The 21,590-nt window shown below is 40.8% G+C and overlaps 1 long non-coding RNA gene and 1 pseudogene across 1 annotated transcript; both read left to right on the forward strand.

Moving 5' to 3' along the window:
* The window catches only part of LOC134331611 (zinc finger protein 850-like), a 150,444-nt pseudogene that overhangs the window by 8,092 nt on the left and 120,762 nt on the right, over nt 1-21,590 (forward strand).
* LOC134332720 (uncharacterized) lies at nt 2,328-19,669 on the forward strand. The gene is made up of 3 exons (XR_010015299.1): nt 2,328-3,430; nt 5,302-5,418; nt 19,266-19,669. It is a non-coding gene; the product is annotated as an uncharacterized LOC134332720 (long non-coding RNA).

The following is a 21,590-nucleotide window of genomic DNA, read 5'->3' on the forward strand; positions in this document are numbered from 1 at the left end:
TGTGAACTGATACACTGTGTATAGTGGATAAATATGGAGACCCTGTTTGGGAATATGGATTTATGACAGATGGTTTAGATCTTTGGATGGAACAGAAAGGTATTTGGGATGAATGTAAGATGGAAAAACAAAAACAGAGAATAAGAGGAATACGGATTCTGTGTCGGTTTGAGTCTGTTATTGTAAGTCAGACAAAAAAAACAGAATGTAGGGAGGGTTTCTCAGGGACAAACAACAAAACCTAAGTTGTATCTTGATTTATATATTGTAAACACTGCTTGTCCTTCTGAAGTGAAGGTGTGACTATAGTTCTGATTTACATTTTGCTATCAACACTTGCTGGAATAATATACATGCAGATGATTCTCAGGTTATGCGTTTACAATCAGGCATAACTGACATGAGTGTGCATGTGTGCACTGACTTTCAGAAGCATGTGTGAGAATGAGAAGGTTCTGGAGCATTTCCTGTTAAGTGTACTAATTCATCTGCTGTGTCTGTTTCTTGTGTACAGGATGCTTCATGGGGGGCGGTCAGGAGGAATGGTAGAAAGGGAAAATGCTGTTATTGTGAAATACCTGGTCATTATGAACGTGAGTGTTATAAAAAACAGTGTGAACAGGGTACAGGTTCTGAATATGGTAAACAGTCCCAAAGGTAAAAATAAGATAATAAATCATAAACTTGGCGTCACTATTTCCTTATTCTGAGTAACACTAATTCTGAGGCTTGTGTTTTCTGTTTCAAACTATCATCCACAGTTACAGGATGTACAATGCTCTCATGCTCTTTCCTCTTTCTCTATCCCTGAACACCTGTTCTCAGTTCCTATTTCATTGTAGACCACCCACAAGAACGAGGCCGGTCTTATTCCGTGTAATTCTTTAAAGACACAGGAGCCAGTATTTGTAAAACAATATCCCCTGTCTGCTGATAAGGCGAGCGGAATACAACCTTCCATCTTATGTTTAGCTCAGGGCATCATTGTTCCTACTGTTTCTGCCTATAACAGACCTGTGAACCCAGTTTTAAAGGCAGATGTAATCACAATACTTACATCTGTACCTGCCTCTTACTAACGGTACACAGTTGTTGATATTTGCTTTTTTCTCTATTCCTGTACATCCTGACACACAACCGATCTTTGCTTTTACCTTTAAAAATTCCCAATTCACATGGACACATTCGTTGTCAGTTCGTTGTAGAACTCAGGTTACCTTCAATCTTAGTCATGTTTCTGCTGTTTTTTTAATTATATTTGATATATAATGCTACTGGGACCTTAATTTCCTTTAGGATCAATAAAGTATCTACCTATCTATTAAAAATCAAACCATTCATTTATTTGGTACAATTGAATGCGTCACACTTGTGTTTCTTAAATGTTGTTAAATAAGCAAAGCATTTTCCACAATGTGAGCAGTGATATGGTTTCTCCCCAGTGTGAATGCGCTGGTGTATTTTGAGATTACATTGCATATTAAAACTCTTCCCACACTGTGAGCACTGATATGGTTTCTCTCCAGTGTGAATGCGCTGGTGTATTTTGAGATCACTCTGTTGATTAAAACTCTTCCCACACTGTGAGCACTGATATGGTTTCTCTCCAGTGTGAATGCGCTGGTGTATTTTGAGATAACTCTGTGTACTAAAGCTCTTCCCACACTGTGAGCACTGATATGGTTTCTCTCTAGTGTGAACACGCTGGTGTATTCTGAGACATGTCTGTGTATTAAAACTCTTCCCACACTGTGAGCACTGATACGATTTCTCTCTAGTGTGAATGAGCTGGTGTACTTTGAGTTCACTCTGGAAACTGAAGCTCTTCCCACACTGTGAGCACTGATGTGGTTTCTCTCCAGTGTGAATGCGCTGGTGTTTTTTGAGATGACTCTGTCTATTAAAACTCTTCCCACACTGTGAGCACTGACATGGTTTCTCTCCAGTGTGAATGCGCTGGTGTTCTTTGAGATAACTCTGATCATTAAAACTCTTCCCACACTGTGAGCACTGATACGGTTTCTCTCCAGTGTGAATGCGCTGGTGTCTTTTGAGGGCACTCTGGGACCTGAAGCATTTCCCACACTGTGAGCAGACGTTTCCTTCTTCCTGTGTGGGACTGAGAGAGGTGTTAATGCTGACAGGACCAGAGGACGTTTGCTGATTACTGGAGCTTCTGGTGGGCATCAGATCCTCATGTTCAGTCTTAATCTTCACCAGAGTCTCATATTTATCATGGTTGCAGCTCTTGATGTGATTGTGGAGGTGATTTTGGGTTGTAGAGGAACGTGGACACGAGGAGCAGGAGAAATCCTTGTTCAGTTCTGAAGCAGAAAGAATCAAATATATTTATATAAATAAACATTGTTAGTAAATGTTAAAAAGGAATTTTTCACCCAAACTGAGATCCTGTGTTAAAGTCCTGTAACCTGATTCATCCTGAATTATTAATTTCCTGCTCACATAAAAGTGATGAGAAACAGAACAAATCTTTATTAGTAGTAGTGACGGTGGTAGTGGTAATAATAGTAATTAATTTTTAATTTAGCATTTAGCAGATGCTTTTATCCAAAGCGACTTACACAATAAGCTGAACACGATGAGCAATTAAGGGTTAAGGGCCTTCCTCAGGGACCCAACAGTGGCAACTTGGTGGTGGCGGGGCTTGAACCAGCAACCTTCTGTTTACTAGTCCAGTACCTTAATCACTGAGCTATCACTGGCCACTAATAGTAGTGGTGGTAGTTGTAGTGGTGACAGAGGTAATAGTCGTGTTAATAGTCGTTGTGATAGTGGTGGTGGTGGCGATAGTGGAGGTAGTAGTGATTGTACTAAAAATTGTGGTGGTTGTGGTTATAGGTTTAGTTATACTGGTGGCGGGATTATTAGTAGTTATAGTGGTGGCAGGGGTAATAGTCTTGCTGGTTATGGTGGTGGTATTAGTAGTGTTGGTTATGGTGGTGGTACTAGTGGAGTTGCTAGTAGTGTTGGTTATGGTGGACGTACTACTAGTGTTGGTTATGGTGGAGGTACTAGTAGTGGTGGTTATGTTGGAGGTACTAGTAGTGGTGGTTATGGTGGAGGTACTAGTAGTGGTGGTTATGGTGGAGGTGCTAGTAGTGGTGGTTATGGTGGAGGTGCTAGTAGCAGGACTAGTGATACAGTTTAAATTCCTGGAGAAAAAATAAGGTTACAAAATAAAACTTTATTAAATAAAAATGTGATTTTGCTGAAGATAAAAAAGTCTTACTGAGTTCATCTGTATCTTCAGGTTCTTCCTTCTTCACAGGCTTCATCTGGAAACCTCCACACTGTTGGTCCACTGAGGAGAAGAGTTCCATGACTTGTTCCACAGGGATTAAAGATCCTTCACCTGAAATTCCATCAACATGTGAAGAAGAAACTCAACAACTGGAGGAAATGTAAAATTGTGGGTTTGGTTTTCCAATCACAAATAAATCCTAGTTAGATTTGAACCTTAAATCCAGACTGGAGTGGAGCAGCACTTCTCCACAGGACAGTACGGTACAGTACAGGTTCTAATCCCACTATCCACATTCTCTTATTATTTCTACTGATTAGTGACCCCAATACTAACCTCACTGTACTGTATCACACTGTACTGTACCATACTGTACTGCACCATACTGTACTGTACCATACTGTACTGCACCACACTGTACTGTACCATACTGTACTGTACCACACTGTACTGTACCACACTGTACTGCACCATACTGTACTGTACCACACTGTACTGTACCATACTGTACTGTACCATACTGTACTGCACCACACTGTACTGTACCATACTGTACTGTACCTCACTGTACTATACCACACTGTACTGTACCATACTGTACTGTACCATACTGTACTGCACCATACTGTACTGTACCATACTGTACTGTACCTCACTGTACTATACCACACTGTACTGTACCACGCTGTACTGTACCATACTGTACTGTACCTCACTGTACTGTACCACACTGTACTGTACCACACTGTACTGTACCTCACTGTACTGTACCACGCTGTACTGTACCACACTGTACTGTACCTCACTGTACTGTACCACACTGTACTGTACCATACTGTACTGTACCACACTGTACTGTACCACGCTATACTGTACCACGCTGTACTGTACCATACTGTACTGTACCACACTGTACTGTACCACACTGTACTGTACCACTGTACTGTACCACGCTGTACTGTACCACACTGTACTGTACCTCACTGTACTGTACCACACTGTACTGTACCACACTGTACTGTACCATACTGTACTGTACCACACTGTACTGTACCACGCTATACTGTACCACGCTGTACTGTACCATACTGTACTGTACCACACTGTACTGTACCATACTGTACTGTACCACACTGTACTGCACCACACTGTACTGTACCACACTGTACCATACTGTACTGTACCACACTGCACTGCACCACGCTGTACTGTACTATACTGTACCACCCTGTACTGTACCACACTGTACTGTACCATACTGTACTGTACCACACTGTCTGGTGGAGAAATGGCTCATTGCTCCATATTTACTTACAGAAGAAATCATCGTCCTCATCTTCATCTTCTTCTTTTTTTATTGGTTTCTTCTGGAATCCTTCATGTTGTAGATCCTCCGGGGTGACGTGTCCCTCTTCTGCTGACTGCATTATTAAAGATCTAATACAAAGATAGATAGATGTACTTATTTCTCCTTTAAGGAATATTCTGCCTCATTCTTTTAGACTCTTTTAATTGGCTATTGTTTATTCTGTGAGGCTCTAAACACGGTGAGAACGTTACAACTATTGTGGGCAGCATCTGGCAGAAAAGACCTCCAACAGAACTTCTTACATCTTCAGTGAAATAAAGATTGAAGAGAATGAACACATCACACATTCTTCTTTTTACTGGGTTTGAGCTTTGTACCATTTGTCTGAATAACTAAATGTAAAATAATAAATGTGTTTTAAATATTGAACTCCACTAAATATCATAAATGTAAATAAAAATAGAACTCGATGTGTTTCTATAAAAATGTTAGATTTAGTTCTGATAAACTGATTCATTTTGCTGGATCGGTTCAAATGAATCGGTTCATCAGTACTGAATCATGTGTGATGCTAACAGTTAGCGGAGAAGCTAGTAGTTTGTGTGAAAAGGAAGTTAAAGCTCCTCAAATCCTCAGTAATATTTTATTATGAACTCTAGTTCTGTTATTAATTAGAATGTAGTTAATAATTAAAGTGTAATAAATCAATAAATAAATATTTTACTTACAGATGATTCACATCAATACAAACACACCAGCTGCTGCAGCTTCTTCTTCTTCTTCTGTTTGAATTGAGGTGGTTGATCTACAACGTTCAGGTTTATTAGCGCCCCTACTGGACAGCAGTGTAAGTACTGATACTAACTCATTCATTCATTTATACGATGTCAGAATTTATACTTAGCATGTATGCTAACACAATTCAGTGTGGTCAGTCATATTGGGAACATTAACATTTACCTCAGATATGACGACAGATAACTAATAATGGTTTTTATTTAGCTACAATGACAAAATTTAGACTTAGCATGTATGCTAATACAATTCAGTGTGGTCAGTTATATTGAGAACATTAACATTTACCTCAGATATGATGTCAGATAACTAAAAATGGTTTTTATACAGCTACAATGTCAGAATTTAAACTTAGCATGTATGCTAACAAGATTCAGTGTGGTCAGTTATATTGAGAACATTAACATTTACCTCAGATATGATGTCAGATAACTAATAATGGTTTTTATTTAGCTACAATGACAAAATTTAGACTTAGCATGTATGCTAATACAATTCAGTGTGGTCAGTTATATTGAGAACATTAACATTTACCTCAGATATGATGTCAGATAACTAAAAATGGTTTTTATACAGGTACAATGTCAGAATTTAAACTTAGCATGTATGCTAACAAGATTCAGTGTGGTCAGTTATATTGAGAACATTAACATTTACCTCAGATATGATGTCAGATAACTAATAATGTTTTTTATTGATCTAAAAATAAAAAGGCTACCAGTTAAACTAAAGGAACCGTACCTATCGCAACAGCTCCTAACCCTAAAACAAACAAACAAACAACAAAAATAATAAAAATAGGAAATCAAAAAGAGAAGAAAAAATAAAAACAATGGGTGCGTAGCTTCTACAGGAAGTCCGTTCAGGTTGTCCTCCACCAGACGGAGCTGCAGATATTCAGAAGGGGCCCATAGCTCCTGTTTCTCTGCATGGCTCATACAGTCTCATGGATTCTCCCCTGTCGGTCTTACCTGTTTCCGCAGCGGCACAAACATTTAAACGATGAAACACAGAGAATATCTTTTCTAAAAATAGCAGAGTACCAAACATATATACATCGTACACAATCCTGAACTAACCCCTTGCGTTTTGTAGCTAAACTATGTGTGTTGTACTTAACTAGTGTTCTCAAAGATGATCTGCGTGTCTGCGAACTATATGTTTATGTTTTTCCCTCCTAGTCTAATCAAATCCTTTCCCATCTTCTTGTTCCGGTGGCTCCTCTGGACTCTTCTTCCACATGGTTGGTTTTGTCGGGCTTTCTGCTGTGTTTAGTTCCCTGTAGGCAGGTCCAGTTAGTGGCACTTCTGTCCCTTGGAGTGGGTCTTCCAGTCCCCTCAGTGTCTGCCTCTGCCAGTCCTTCCAAGTCTCCTTCCTTCATCACGGTGTGTGATCAGTAGTGCTGGTCCTCTCTCCTCGTCTTGTCTGGTCGGTTTTACCTTTAATTAAGCAGAGTTAGTAGCACTTATACTGCTCGAAGTGGGTCTTCCGGCCCACCTTCAAGGGTATCCTCCTCATCATCATCTACATGATATCTAGACAAATCAGCCAACATCATCTGGATAACTGGTGGATCCTGCCCCCCTCTGCTTCCTCTACTCACTATATCTATTACAAATCTTCCCATTAACACCCTGATACACGGGACACAACAACCACATACCACTAAAATTGCCGTTCCCACGCATGCTGACATCACCAAACTCGCAATAACTCCCTCCCATGGTCCAAATATCCCTTCTAGCCACTTGACCCATCCATTGTCTATCCCTGAATTTTCCTTCCATTCTCGTGACAAAGCCCTCAATCCTTCCAAAGCTCGTGTCACACTACCATCAGGTGCAGTATTATTGGGGATGAAGGTGCAACACGATGAACCCACAATCTGGCAAACTCCACCTTTCTCTGCCAACAACATGTCCAACGCCATTCTATTCTGTATGGTCATAAGTGAAGTCTGGTCTAGCTGGTCTCTCAGTCCCTCAATGGCCTGAACACTGAAATTAACAAATCTCTGCTGATTGTAATAGAGATAGTTTATCCAGTCTACATTCTTATTGATAGTTACCCACCAAAAGAGTGCACTTTCAAACCCTGCAGCAATCTGGTTCCTAGCCTTAACTTCATCTGGGACCCCCCTTGGGACCCCTATACCATCAATCCACACGGTCTTGTCGAAGGATCCGCCAGGTTTGACCTCTCGGGTGTTTCTTCGATGGCTGTGGTGATTGGTCAGGACGTCCCCGGCATCCCATGCAACCTTCGCCGGATCCTCATATCTCCACACAACCATACTAAATCCGCCCAACTGAATTTTTGTGCATTCAGCTGGCTGCCTGTATAATTCCCATCACTATCCAAGATAATGGTTTCCTTACACCATCCCTCTGAAAAATGTCCCCTGTTTATCGGTCCTGGTTTGTTGCTCCTGAAACAGGTGTAATTGTCTTTATAAGCTTTGATGTTGGTTGGGGTTGGTTCCTGAGTTAGTGGGTGAGACATGGATAAATTCTCACACCCTACTGGCTCAATCTCATTGAACAATGAGAGTAGGCATGTCCAATTTCCTGAAGTTACTGGATGTGTGGCCAAATTAGGTTTTTCAGCTGCGCAAACAAAGCAGTTATCTATCTTCACTGAAGATACTGAGTACTTGACCCATTCCAGTCAGGTATTTGTGTCATCATAACCTGTTTCTATAGTCAATTGGTCCCTCCATGCCATCTCTGATTTGACTATTACCATCATCTCTTCCTTATCTACAGACGATCTCCTTGTCCCTGTCTTGGTCATTCCTTTATTTTCTAAACATAACACCGCCATCAATCCCCACAGTACAACAATACTGTCTGGACTTGTTCCAACCTGCTGCAGTCGTATTGTCGAACTGCCAAACTACTTTGTCCCTTAAGACAACTCAATTCCACTTTACACAATTCCTTCCATTCTACCTTACTTTTTACTTTCCATTCCAACTTACTTTTTACTTTCCATTCCAACTTACTTTTTACTTTCCATTCCACTGCTTAAGTTCACCTGGACAGATTATTAAAAAATTGTTTATGTGTAACACTTAGAACAAAGACACACAAGTACAACACAAACAATACCTTCCACCCCCTTCTTATTTCAACAAACACATACGTTGTCTCATACAACACATAGACACATACAAAACATAAATCCAATAAATTCTTCAATCCAGTCACCAATCCTCAATTTTCATATATCTACGTATAGTTGGTTTTTGTATTGTTTATTAGTTGGATGCAACTTGTCCTCTCCTTCTGAGAGGCTAGTGCATTATTCACAACATTACAAACCCATCTGTCCGCACCAGGTTTCCCACGCTAAAACCTTGGTCAAAAAACTTCGAAGGGCCCAATTTTCTTCCCTGAATAAACCACCTGTTTATTCTGAATAAACCTCTTGTTTATTCCGAATAAGCCTCTTGTTTATTCTCCCGATTTACAACTCTCTATGTAAATCCAACTTACACCTCACTGTGTAAGTTCTTAAGTCTCCAGCCAACAATAAAGAATACTAAAACCTTAGCACAATTGTGGCTAATAAATCACATCCTGCTCTCCATAACTGCTGCCCCCAGCTGTGCAGCTGCGCCCAGCTGGGCTCACACACCCACCCCAATAAATGTGGTAAAATCATAAACCAGATAAAAGCCAGGAGGGAAAAATGGTTAGGACAGGTTGGTGACTAGGGATACGTGTCACTTTACGAGCATAAGGTCTTGACAAGGGGTATAAAAAACCTTTTGCATGCACAGGTCGGGGTCTGTGCTTCAACTTTCCCTGAGGGGTGAAGACTCAGAACGCTGCAGCCTGAGAGCCTGGGGAGAGCCGATTTCTTTGTAACTTTTCAATAAACCTCTTAATTATAAAATGAGTGAGTTGACCTGATCAATTAGCTAGAAAAGATTCATCGGATACAACACAAGCATCAAATATTAACAATTGCCAATTAACAATTTCCAAAAAATATGACCAATTAAATTGAATCTTACCGGAGTCCGTGTAAGCAATTATATTTAATCTCCTGAGACCCGAGCTTTGATTTTTTCAATGTATTTTTCCTATTCCTTATGTTTTTAACCTTATTAGTTGGGCTGGCTCAGTGGGCAGCACTGTCGCACACTGTCACAGCAAGAAGGTTCCCCCTCTGCGGAGCCCGCATGTTGTCGTGTGGGTTTCCCCCGGGTGCTCCGGTCTCCTCCCACAGTCCAAAGACACGCAAGCGAGGCGAACCAGAGACACCGAACCGTCCATGTCTGTGTCCGATACAACCTGAATCTCGTGCAATGAGCAACCACCGCCTCCGTCATAAATGCAACCAAAGTGCAAAACATAATGTCAAAATCTCAATAAAGAAACAAACAAACTTTATTAGTGTTCTAGTACTTTTGCTACCACTAGATGGCAGGCAAAAGTGTCCACTAATGGGGACAATCGATCGAAGTTTAGCAGGTCAAGGAATAAGGCATAACAAAACCAAAATGTAATGTCCTCATATGTGACCGCAGGGTCGCAAAAGGTTAATCTCACCTGAGTCCAAGCAAGCAGCAGCGCTGAGAGATACTACAGATTGCTACAACTCCCTTTTCTCTAAACAGGAGGTAAGGCTGAAGATTACCTTCACCAGGCGTCCCTGAATCTGCATGCATATCCGTAGGTCTGCCAGTCCAGCTGCCCCAGCACAATGTATCACAGGATTTAATACACAAAGCAGCATATTAAACATAAATTCTTATTCCTGCCATAGTACTCCTGCCATATTTAAACATAAACTCTCATTCCATTATACTCCCCCCTTTATTCAAATTTTACAATCAAATCTTGAAAATAAAACATTAAATAAACCTAAACGAGATCAGTGTGGAGACTCCGCATATGCAGAGACCGACCCCTCTTAACCTCTTTCCACCAGATGTGGGCAACTGAAACAAAAATAATTAAAAAATTTACGGCAACCAAGCATTAAATCTGCATTTTTGCCTGTGTCCGATTAGAATTTTGTCCATTAAATATTTTCAATCCATGTCTTTGTAGAGTTGTCCAAACAGAATTTCAAACGGCCTAAAGGCATTTTTTTTTTTTATGTTTATCTCATGCTCATCTGTATGAGAATTATTATTTTCAGTGTTTGGTGCCGATTTCCCTCTTCACAGCTCCTCCAGTAGCTGGGTAATAGACACAATGTTGTCTCAGTTCAAAAGATTATTAGAGACAGGATGTCCTTCACTAGGAGCCCTTGTTGCATTTGGCAGGTTTTTATTATCTAGATTTGCATAGATTGTTTTATTGTGTCCCCCCCTGTTTGACACATGGTTCTACTCATGGGTCAATTTGGTATGGTATAGTATTTTAGTAAGACATGGTCTGCCCACTGGACATCTCCAAACATCAGGAGACACACAATCAGAACCTTCTAAATGTGTTTATCCTGTTGGAAAGCACAGAATTTTAAAGTTAGTTCAATCAAAGTCTGGTGTTAGCTGGACCTGTAAACAAATAATGTCGTTAGTGAGCAGTGGAAGGTGTGCAACAGCTTTGTCGGCAGTGTCACCTCTGGCATTGTCCTGTAAAATTGGAACAAAACTTTAGAATATGCACAATTTACAAAATGGCTCTCTGTTTGGGCAGCAGAATTGCACCCACAAGTTGTGCAACAAGGTATGGTGGGCGATTTCCAAATTTAAATTAGTCAAAACAAGACACTCTCCCACCAAATACAACCAATTGTTCGATTCCATATGTGAAAGTTTAGTTCATAAACATGTAAGCAGTTTTGCTTTCAGCCAGTCTAGAGGCTGTTATTAGAGCATGTAGTTCAACAGTTTAAGCCAATAAATTGAATAGGAGGGACAATGACACGAAGTATCATTTGCTAAAATTTTAACTAAGCCCACTTGTTTCCTGTCTGTTGCAGCATCTCTGGATGCAAATCCTTTCACAAACATTTCCAATTCAGGATTCCTGTCAGGCCCAGAAAAAATAGATAGAGTAATATAGTCCTGATGTTCACCATCTTCCCTGTAGTGTATGAGATATGAGGTTGAGTGAGAATACTATTGATTCTGTCTTTTCTCGCTCTTGACAGGGTAAAGGCTGTGGAAATCAAAAATGCAGTCACACCATGACTTGTATTGACAATAAGAGGATGACATGACCAAATGTGCTGTTTGAGCTATGGTACAAGGGTACATGACTTGTATTGACAATAAGAGGATGACATGACCAAATGTGCTGTTTGAGCTATGGTACAAGGGTACATGACTTGTATTGACAATAAGAGGATGACATGACCAAATGTGCTGTTTGAGCTATGGTACAAGGGTACAGCTCTCCACTCCCCCCTTTTCTGAAAAAGAACTGCATTTATAATGCCATTCTTTTCAGAAACATCCAAATAGAAAGGGTCAGAGTATTTCGGTTGTTGTAGGTCACTGGCTAAGGTCAGTTGCTGTTTTAATTCAATAAAAGCAGCCTCAAGGGGCTTGGCCCACTCTACTTAGGTTGTTAGGTTTCTTTGACCTAACCTGGTAATTTCAGCCCTCAAAGGTGCAACCAAGCCTGAGTAATTAGGGATGTAGTTCCTGGAATAACCTGTCAAGCCAAGAAAAGACAGAAGGTGACTCACGGTAGTTGGCTTCGGGTGATTCAGGATGCAACCTCTGGTGTCAGCAGTCAGGGAGTGACCCTTGCTGGAAACCCTCCATCCTAGAAATGTCACGACAGGTCGGCATATCTGCAGTTTGGCTTTGTTGACTTTGTATCCTAAGTTCGCCAGATGAGTAAGAATGGTAACAGTATCCTGTAACCAGAGCTCTTCAGAAGTACAAGCAATTAGCAAGTCATCAACATATTGAATCAACACGGTGTTACTGCTCAAAAGGTTCTGTGTCAGTAAGATAGCTAGACACAGGGGGACCGTTTTAGTGCATTTTGGCTCTTCATGGCCAGTCTCACCTGTTCCCATCCTTATGTCAAACTCAGCCCTTGAAGTTTCTAGCTGATTTGATAACCGCTAAGTCCCTCTCATATCTGCCAAAAGCTTCATTTTTTACTCAACTTTCCTTTCCTTTCATTCCACATCCAGATCCTCACCAGTAATACACCTTCTCTACTGTTACTGGCCCTAATTTTAGGCCTGACAACCCTACCTTGCATTTTACCTTGTTTTCTTCCCCTACTTGCTCTCCTCCAGCTGCTATCTTCACTTCCAATATCTTCCTCCTCTTCTTCTGATTTACATTTTCAGCATTTAGCAGACGCTTTTATCCATAGCGACTTACACAATGAGCGGAACACGATGAGCAATTGAGAGTCAAGGGCCTTGCTCAGGGACCCAACAGTGGCAACCTGGCGGCGGCGGGGCCTGAACCGGCAACCTTCTGCCCACTAGTCCAGTACCTCAACCACCAAGCTATCACTGGCCCCGATCTTCTTCTGATTCCTCCCTCCCAGATTCTAGTTCCTGTTCTCTTGGAGGAATACACTCAGCCCTCTCTACTTTGTCAGTCAACATCTTTACTTGATCTGTTAACACATTGGACAATTGCTGTACCTGTTCTTGTACTTTCATTTGAAAATCAAACTGTTGCCTTCTAAGCTGCTCATATTCTTCTGATTTAGCATGTAAAACCCCACTTAGCACCTTTAATGTCACATTTGATGTGTGTATGTCTTTACCTTGTTCACTCTGATGCTCATTATCAGTGTGTTTGTGTGTGCTGTAAAACAGGAGCGTTGGGTGTGGTATTTGAGGTATGTGTGAGAGTGAGAGACGGGAGGGAGGTGGCCGTCTGCTCAGAAATGGCTGACACTACATATGGGGGAGGGGCTCAGCACAGCTGTGTCGGGCGGCGCCATCTGTGCTGAATTGGTTACTTCCTGTTTCTCCTCAGTGGGTGTCTGTGTGATTTTCAGCGGGGGCAGAATTCACACTTAAACAAATGGCTTCTTATGTTGGACTATAATCTGTGTCAGAGCTAAATCATTTTCAACAGATATTAAAACCCTTTTAAAAGTAAATTTTTTTCAACCTTTTAGCTTTCTCCAATTCACTATCAACTACAGAGGGGAGCACATACAGTATTTCTAAAGTTTAACATCAACACTACAATGGAGGCCTTAAACTTTTGGATCACGTAGACATGTGTTCCTAACTTCACAACCCCCACACTAGGGCTGGACGATATGGCTAAAATTTATATCACGATATAACTCCCAATCTCGGTCGACACGATATAACTCAGACATTGACACGAACAATACAAATTCCAGAAAAACTGCCAAAAACATCAACAATGAAAGGCCTCACCTGTAAACTTCTGAACCTTGCAACAGTCTACGAAATCTCACCCTTCACAACTACACAATATTTTAGAAACAGTAATATAATAGCTTTTACCTTTTACTTGTATTCAGCATTTGTATACAGAGAAAAACACGACATCACTCTCAAATAAACATAAGCTTTGACAATATATAATCTAATATATTACCATATGTCCTAATCAGAGGTGGAAAGAGTACCAAAAAAATTGTATTCAAGTAAAAGTACTATTACTTTAATGAATCTTTACTTAGTTACAAGTAAAGTTACTACTCTAAAAATCTACTCAAGCAAAAAGTAGAAAGTAACTCATTTAAAACGTACTCAGAACAAACAGCAAGGGGGGGTCTCTTCGGTGTAATGCAAACAGGAGTGGATACAAACCTCACAACCGTAGTCTTTAACTCAAATGCAATAGAAGAAACATGTTGATGCAACAATTAAAACAGTTAGGGATGTGTAGTGTGTCATTTCAAATGACATAAAACTTTTTCAAACTGTATAATCACTAGCGATGTGTCGTAAAATGATTCGAATCTATGAACCGGCTCTTCTAACCGAAACAAAGGAACCGACTCTTCCGGGAGTCGCCATGTAAATATGCGGCTCTTCAAAAGGAACCGAGACAAAAGACTCGACTCCCCGTCGCAAAACTCACTGGATTCTTTCAGACGCCACCCACATTAAAACACACTTAATAAGGTACCATAACAAATACTTTATCTTAACTCAGTTATCTTAAGATTATAAAATTAAATTAAATTATAAAATTAACTGCAGCACTTACCCAATCCAGGCATACAAAGGCAAAGATATCCGACAGAAATGCGCTGCGCATAAAGAGCCGAAATGGCCGACATACAGCAAGATATCACGCTGTGCGCCCGGAGCCAATATGGCCGCCGAACAAAAGAAACCACGCTGCGCAACCCAGAGCCAAAATGGCGGATAGACAGAAAAGCACACTGCGTTCCCAAGACCAAAATGGCGGATAGACAGAAAAGCACGCTGCGTTCCCAGAGCCAAGATGGCGGATAGATGGGAAACCACGCTGCGTTCCCAAGACCAAAATGGCGGACAAACAAAAGGTTAAGGACAAAGTAAACTGCTCACCCACGGTTTCACCCGCGGTTCGCAGACAAATACACACAGAAACACTGACAAACAAACTCCTGATGTACTATTTACGAACCGAATTTAGAATTTAGAGTAATCAAATTATTCCAGCCCCGTTCCCAAAACAGACAGGCTAGTTAGAATTTAGAACGATCGAATTAGGCTAATTCCGTTACCGAAACAGACGAACTAGCCGAGTCCCGTTTCCAAAACAGCCAGACTCCTTTGAGATTAACAATCAAATTACCCGAATTCCGTTGCCAAAACAGACGAATTCGTTAGAATTTATTACACTCGAATTAGGTTCGCTTCGTTACCAAAACAGACAAGCGTCCTTTCCCTTCAATTGTGTCCCGGGCCCAGCCGCTGCCGAACACATGGCGCCCTTTACCATTTATTTTAACCGGTCTGGTTCGAACTCAGCAATCAGGAAACACATTTTTTTATTTTTTTTTTAGCTTCGGCATATATTCACAGTTTTAAACTATCTAATGATACTTTAGTAATTTAATCAGACACTTACGGATTCCGAGATTCACTTTTACACTCAATACGCTAAATAATAAATGCAGCTAATACATATACAGAGAACATCTGTTTACCTTGTATAGGCGCGCCTTGTACTGAGTACAAAAGATCCTCGGAATCTCCGGTCTTAGCTCAATCAGCTGAATCAATTTTGCTGCTACTTCAGGTTTCTACGACCGTCCTCTGCTACCATTTGTTAGGACGAATCTTTTGTCGAGAGGTCCTGAAGAAAGCAGTCAGAGAATCCAGAAAGTACTCTTCAAAACACTTTATTAAGTGTAAAAAATGATCTGTGAATATATGTCAGAGCTAAGCCGATCGGCGCTCCTTTCTCCTGCAGTCTAGAAACACAACCACCAAAGAAAAAGAGAGCCGGCGTCTGAGCGCGCCCTTCTTTTAAACTAGTCTAGGCTCCTCCTCCGCCGCTGCTGTTGGAGCCAATGAAATGTGCTAAAAAGCCCAGGGCTCCGCCTCCCCCCCCTCGGTAGGAGTCAGGGAGGGAGCCTGGCCGGCGCCATTTTGAACAAAGGGAGCATGGCCGGCGCCATTTTGAACAAAGGGAGCACGTGGGTGAATGCCGGAACACTTCCCATATTAAATGTACGTTTTTATGTTCCGAAAATCCTAACAGCTACAATGACAGAATTTAAACTTAGCATGTATGCTAACAAGATTCAGTGTGGTCAGTCATATTGGGAACATTAACATTTACCTCAGATATGATGTCAGATAACTAATAATGTTTTTTATTGAGCTACAATGACAGAATTTAGACTTAGCATGTATTCTAACACAATTCAGTGTGGTCAGTCATATTGGGAACATTAACATTTACCTCAGATATGATGTCAAATAACTAATAATGTTTTTTTTTTTAGCTACAATGACAGAATTTAGACTTAGCATGTATGCTAACACAATTCAGTGTGGTCAGTCATATTGAGAACATTAACATTTACCTCAGATATGATGTCAAATAACTAATAATGTTTTGTTTTTTTTGAGCTACAATGACATAATTTAGACTTAGCATGTATGCTAACACAATTCAGTGTGGTCAGTCATATTGAGAACATTAACATTTACCTCAGATATGATGACAGATAACTAATAATGGTTTTTATTGAGCTACAATGACAGAATTTAGACTTAGCATGTATGCTAACATAATTCAGTGTGGTCAGTCATATTGAGAACATTAACATTTACCTCAGATATGATGACAGATAACTAATAAGATATGATGGCAGATGAATGTGGAACCAGCTCTAGTCTCCTGGGTTATGGACTATTTAACTTCAAGACCACAGTTTGTGCGACTTAAGAACTGTGTCTCTGTAAAAACCTTGAGCAGTATGGGGGTCCCACAAGGAACAGTCCTGTCTCCGTTCCTGTTTATGCTGTATACATCGGACTTTCAATATAACTCAGACAACTGTTTTCTTCAGAAGTTTTCAGATGATTTAGCAGTCGTGGGTTGTATTAGGGCAGGATGTGAGCAGGAATACAGGGGCACGGGTCAAGGATTTTGTGGACTGGTGTAGCAACAACCACCTTCAACTCAACACCTCAAAAACCAAAGAAATGGTGGTGGACTTCAGAAGGAGGAGGAGGGATCCTGAGCCAGTTACCATTCTAGGAACTGAGGTGGAACTTGTACTCAGCTACAGGTACCTGGGAGTTCAGATGGACAGCAAGCTGGACTGGTCTAGACACATGGCAAAACAGACTGTACTTTTTAAGAAGGCTGAAATCTTTTAAATAGGGCTGTCACACGATTAAAAATTTTAATCGAGATTAATCGTGATTAAAGAACAAAATTAATCTAGATTAATCTCGATTAAAATTTTTAATCGTGTGACAGCCCTAAATATATATGTATTCATCTCAATTAATCGCAAACTAATAATTAAGCAAAATTTGAAGTTATGCACATTGTTATTGCAAGAACGTGTTTACCAATGAAACATTCATAAAATATGATAAAATTATTAAATCTAAAGCCATTATTAAAGCTAAAATGCCAAAAGTGAGGATCTTTTCCTGTTTATAACCCTGACACTGAAAACAGGTGCACCAACCATAATGTTTTGATCTAATATAAGGCATCAATAAAGCATCAAAACACAGATATGATTATTTCATAGATCTATTAAGAAAACCCTTTAATACTGTGTTTGTGCAGAAAGAATACTGGGAAATATTGTTCTAAATTACCATTTAAACACCTATAAATACCTGAAACAGTCAAGTTAGCAAACATTATCTATAAGTAATTGACTGTAGCTATATAAAAAGTGTTAATTAAAACAGTCCATGTAAACGCTTAGTCCATATAAATATCAGATACGAATGTGTTTTTAGAAAACTACAAACATCACAAATATATGTATGTGCCAAATAAAAATAGTTAGATAAAAAATTTTAATCTTGATTAATTAATTAATTAACGCGATTAACGACAGCCCTACTTTTAAAGCATTTACCATCATACCAGCCCCCCAAAAAAACGAACATTTCTGGACTGAATGATTACAGACCTGTAGCCCTGACATCTGTAGTCATGAAGGTCTTCGAACGCTTGATCCTAGCCTACCTGAAGACCATCACAAATTCTTTACTGGATCCCCTGCAGTTTGCATACAGAGCAAATAGATCTGTCGATGATGCAGTCAACGTGGCCCTGCACTTCATGCTACAGCATCTCGACAGTCCTGAAACCTACGTTCGAGTTCTGTTTGTGGACTTTAGCTCGGCTTTTAACACCATAGTGCCAGAGCTGCTGCAGGTCAAACTGTCCCAGCTGTCAGTGCCGGATGCCATCTGCCGGTGGATCATGGACTTCCTGACAAACAGGAGACAGCAGGTACGGCTAGGAAAACACATTTCAGACCAGTGGAAGCTAAGTACTGGTGTACCACAGGGCTGTGTGCTTTCACCCCTTCTCTTCAGTCTCTATACCAATGACTGTGTTTCTAAGGAACCAGCTGTAAAGATCCTTAAGTTTGCTGATGACAGCACTGTGGTGGGCCTCATAACCGATGGTGACGAGTCTGCCTACAGACAGAAAGTCGAGTAGCTGGTCTCCTGGTGCAGAGACAACCACCTGCTGATCAACACACAAAAGACTGTAGAGATGGTGGTGGACTTCAGGCGCAACAACGCCCCCCCTCACAATTGATGGCTCTATGGTGTTAGTGGTGGAGTCACTGAAGTTCCTGGGCACCACCTTATCCAGGGACCTAAAGTGGGAAAAGAACACACTCTCCATCTCCAAGAGGGCTCAGCAGAGAATGTTCTTCCTGAGACAGCTGAGGAAATTCAACCTGCCACAGAGTCTGCTGATCCAGTTCTACACAGCAATAATAGAGTCCATCCTCACATCGTCCATCACCATCTGGTTTGGTTCCTCAACATCACATGAACGAGCCAAACTCCAGCGTATAATCAGGACAGCGGAGAGGATCATTGGATGTAGTCTGCCAACGCTTCAGGACATCTACAACAGCAGAGTGCTGAAGTGTGCCGGCAAAACTACAGCAGACCCCTCTCATCCTGGACATCACCTTTTTCAGACTCTTCCATCTGGCAGAAGACTCAGGACAATAAAAACAAACACATCCAGACATGCTAACAGCTTTTTCCCCAGAGCTGTAACACTTTTTAACCACAGTTGTTTTCTTTGGGCAAATGTTGGTAAATACTGGTTAACAGTCCGTGTGCTGTCGTGTCTGTTAAATATGTTCTATGTTACATGTCATACATGTGTAATTATCTGTACTATTATGTGTATTGTGTGCTACTATGTGGACTGTTGTGTATCATTGTGTGTATCACCAAAGCAAATTCCTCGTATGTGTAACATACCTTGCGAAATAAAGTGATTCTGATTCTGATCAGCAGGCCCCTTTTCTGCACCTTCTATCAGTCGGTGGTGGCCAGTGCTCTTTTCTTTGGAGTGGTTTGCTGGGGTGAGAGTGCTAGAACAACGGACACAAACCGAATAAACAAACAGATTAAGAAGGTCAACTCCATAGTGGGGTCTGAACAGGACTCAGTTCAGCAGGTAGCAGAGTTAAGAATGCTCACAAAGCTTAACTCAATTATCAACAACAATTCACACCCACTTCACTCCCTGGAGGTGTTTCGACAGAGCACATTCAGTCACAGACTGATTCCTCCCAGATGCAGGACTGAACGCTACAGGAAATCTTTCCTTACATCTGCAATCAGACTGTTTAACAATTCATTACAATTCAAAATAATTCATAACAATTTATAATAAACACCTACGTTTTTGTATGCTTTGCGTGCACCATAAAAAGTGTTTACATGTATATAGAATCATACTGTAAATTTTTTTTTTTTATTGCTTGTTTTTCATACTGTTAGTTATTGTTGTATGAATGTAAGAAGTTGTTGTTGTCTCATGTGAGCTGCTGTAACAAAGAAATTTCCTGCAAAGAATCAATAAAGTATCTATCTATCTATCTATCTATCTATCTATCTATCTATCTATCTATCTATCTATCTAACTCAACTCAACTCAAACTCAAAAGAAGCTTTATTGGCATGACAAATAAGGACATTCGTATTGCCAAAGCAAGTTACAGGGAAATATAAAAATAACAATAAGGAAAAACAAAAATATACAGAACAGTTACATGTGCAAAAAATATTATAAAATAGAATAAAATATTAATAAAAACAGTGCAAAAATAATAACAATAAAAATTATAATATTTACATTAATGAGGTAGTAAAACAATCAGTTTGTGCGTGTGTGTGTGTGTGCGTGTGTGTGTGTGCGTGTGTGTGTGTGTGTGTGTATGTGCGTGTGTGTGTGTGTATGTGTGTATGTGTGTGTGTGTGTGTGAGTGTGTATGAGACATGGTCACCCACTGTCCCTCACCTGGTGGCAGGTGTGAGTATAGAGTGCTGCTAGTGTGCAGCTCTCTCTGTGCTCCCCCAGTAGGTGGGGCAGTTTGTCGGGGTCTGGGAGGGAGGTGAAGTTGGGGATGATGTTATTAAATTTAGGGAAGAATTAGGAGCGGACGTGGTGGTACTTGGTACACCGAGTGAGGAAGTGCAGCTCCGTCTCTACTGTACTGAGAGTGCAGTGCTGACACGACCTCTCCTCCCGGGGCAGCCAGGACCGGGTGTGTCGCCCCGTCTCCACGGCCAGGTCGTGTGCGCTCAGTCTGTACCTCGTCAGGGTGTTTCTTAATTTAGGGTCGGATACTGTGCTCAGATAATCTGCTGCACTGTAGTGTCTGTTTAGGGCCAAATAGCACTGCATTTTACTTTGAGTTTTAGTTTCAGTTTTAGTTTTAGAGTGTTAGTGGTGTGTGTTAGTGGTGTGTTAGTGGTGTGTTAGTGGTGTGTGTTAGTGGTGTGTTAGTGGTGTGTGTTAGTGGTGTGTTGGTGTGTGTTCGTGGTGTATCTGTGCACCTTTAGGATGCTTTTACAGAACTCTGTGTGCAGGGTCTCTAATGGATGTTTGTCCCAATTACAGAATTGATGGTGTGTAAGTGAACCCCAAACTTCACTGCCATATAGAGCAATCGGTTCAATTATTGATTCAAAAATTTTAAGCCAAATTCTAATCGGAATTTCTACGAATGTTTGACGTTTTATGGCGTCGACGCCCTGCGAGCTTTTTCTCTCAGTTCATTTACTGCCGGGTTAAAGTTTCCTGTGGAACTGATGTTTAGTCCGAGGTAAGTATAATCTTTAGTGTGCTCAATTTCATGGTGTCCTAATTTATATGTGTGTTTGGTTCCCTGAGATCTGGCTCTTTTCTGGAAGGTCATAATTTTGGTCTTTTTGAGGTTGACGGTCAGGGCCCAGGTCTGACAGTATTGCTGCAGCAGGTCCAGTTTGTGCTGGAGACCCTGAGCGCTGGGGGACAGCAGGACCAGATCATCTGCATACAGCAGGAGTTTAATCTCTGAGTCGTGTAGAGTGAGACCGGGCGTGGCTGAGTGCTCTAACATGGAGGCCAATTCATTAATATAGATATTAAATAGAGTTGGACTTAAACAGCAGCCCTGTCTCACTCCACGCTCCTGAGAGATGAGATGTTTCTCTTACTGCCGATTCTTATTCCACACTGGTGTTCTGTGTACATGGATTTAATAAGATCGTATGTTTTACCCCCTACACCACTCTCCAACATTTTATAAAACAATCCTTCATGCCAAATGGAATCAAAAGCTTTTTTAAAAT

The sequence above is a fragment of the Trichomycterus rosablanca genome, chromosome 1 (genome assembly GCF_030014385.1).
Source record: "Trichomycterus rosablanca isolate fTriRos1 chromosome 1, fTriRos1.hap1, whole genome shotgun sequence".
Classification (NCBI taxonomy): Eukaryota; Metazoa; Chordata; class Actinopteri; order Siluriformes; family Trichomycteridae; genus Trichomycterus; species Trichomycterus rosablanca.